Source organism: Cicer arietinum, chromosome 1 (assembly GCF_000331145.2).
Source record: "Cicer arietinum cultivar CDC Frontier isolate Library 1 chromosome 1, Cicar.CDCFrontier_v2.0, whole genome shotgun sequence".
Classification (NCBI taxonomy): Eukaryota; Viridiplantae; Streptophyta; class Magnoliopsida; order Fabales; family Fabaceae; genus Cicer; species Cicer arietinum.
In genome coordinates, this window is record NC_021160.2 from 2,120,934 (window position 1) to 2,122,846 (window position 1,913).

The 1,913-nt window shown below is 26.8% G+C and overlaps 1 protein-coding gene across 4 annotated transcripts in view; it reads right to left on the minus strand.

Moving 5' to 3' along the window:
* Positions 1-1,318: 1,318 nt before the first annotated feature.
* The window catches only part of LOC101508062 (protein STRUBBELIG-RECEPTOR FAMILY 1-like), a 7,649-nt gene continuing 7,054 nt past the window's right edge, over positions 1,319-1,913 (minus strand). For 3 of the 4 annotated variants that reach the window (XR_189264.4, XM_004485678.4, XM_004485677.4), the window contains exon 16: positions 1,319-1,910. The gene's annotated coding sequence lies outside the window, so the exon portion shown is untranslated. The other variant, XM_012713546.2, reaches the window with a different exon arrangement.

The window sequence follows — 1,913 nt, forward strand, 5'->3', positions numbered from 1 at the left end:
TAAAGAAATAAATGTATTAAAATTTTTAATTTAATTAAATATTATACTAATATATAAACAAATTAAAAATATTATTGATCAGAATATTTATAATCCTTATTTTAATAGTACTACAAAAATTGTCAAATGAAAAACTTTTTATAAGTGTTTAATATATTGTAATTATATTTATGTAAACTAAAATAAAAGACGGATGTCTTCGGCCGTGTTTAATGTATGTGGGACAACTCGTGGCACCGTCCGTCATGGCAACATTTGTCGTTTTCTGTCTTTTTTATTTCACTTTCGTGTAGTCGTTTTCGATTTCATCAATTTTCACCTATTGTGGTCAGCTTTTACGGTTTTACTATCTTATCTTTTTTTCTCCAAAACAAAAGCATGTATATACGACAAAGGAAAATAACACGTACGTAAGGAAGGGGTGACATCGATACTGTTTACGACATGACCATGTGCAGCAGGGTAGAACCGATAACAAAATGGTTACTTCTAGTCTAGTTCTAATAACACTCCAAGGAAAATGCACATGTACATCCAAATCCAAATATATGGTAATGAAAGAACCCCTTAACCATCTACACTTGTCAATCATAAGGGATTAACGTTTTTTATTTTATTTTTTATTCATTTTAATTATAAAACTATTGCCTCCTTTGTTATTTTTTATTATGCTTAATTATTTTCAATTGGTCAGAAAAGTCATGATTTTTTTTAATCTCTTAATGCAACTATTTTAATTAAAAATTGAAATTAACACATCATAAAAATTGTATCATTAAGTGTACTTTGATTTTAACTTTAAAAAATTAAAATTATTTTAAAGTTACAAAGTTAATTTTGACATTTAAATATTCTTTAACAGAATTGATTTTACCTCATTAATTGATTTTAAGTTAAAGTTATATGTAATTTTTAAGTTAAAATATAATTTTTACACCGTAATTTATTGGTAAAGTTACTTTTAATTAAATATATAAACAAAAATTATTTTATATTAAAATTATTTTTAATTAAAAACAATTAAATAAAATTAATTTACTTAAAATCAATTTTAGTAAACGCAAAATCAAACACCAACTAAATGGATAAAATAAATACTTGTGATAAAAATAAATAAAAAATAAAAAGTGTTGTTTTAATTGAGGCATTCCATTTAAGAGAACTCTAAAAGTGGCACTTTTATTTTTTATTTTTTCATTTTCTCTGCATTGCTTTTTAAAAAGCACAAAAGTCCAAAACAGGAAAATGTAAAGGAGGTCTTTCTAAGACTAGTGCTTTTTTTATTGATCAAAAAAGAGATTTTGTGCTTCTCCTCAAATATAATATAAAACATGAATCTAAATATACACAAATATAGCACGGTTACATTTTTTTGATAAGTACATGCTCCAAAATTTGATATAAAAAATCCAAAATAGCACATAGTAACAGACTACGAGTGAGTTGCTTTCGAGACATAGCATTTCTGTCCAAACAACCAATATCTTAAACAAACCCAAAAGGCAAAAACAACCAATAATTTTTGGGGTTACAAACCAATATATCCGTAAAAAAATGACCAATATCTTTTGAAGAGTGACACATTGTTGTTGATTTATACTTGCTGCCCAACAACAACAAATAACCCTCCTTTATAACATGACATTGCCCAAAATCATGTGTCCAAATCAATTGTGCAAAAGATGAGATGATATAAACATGCTTGGATTCGAGGTGAATTTAACAGAATTACGGAAAACATGCGAAATTTTGAAGAAAAAACTACATTTTATAGTTTCAACAAAATCATTGTACCAGTGATTTGGCCAAATTTACTGTGATTCCAAGCATGCACTAAATCGTTCTGAACTGAGTCGTGACATCTTTGTCGTATGATGAACCGTGATGCATAAAGCTACCTCACAGCATTCCTG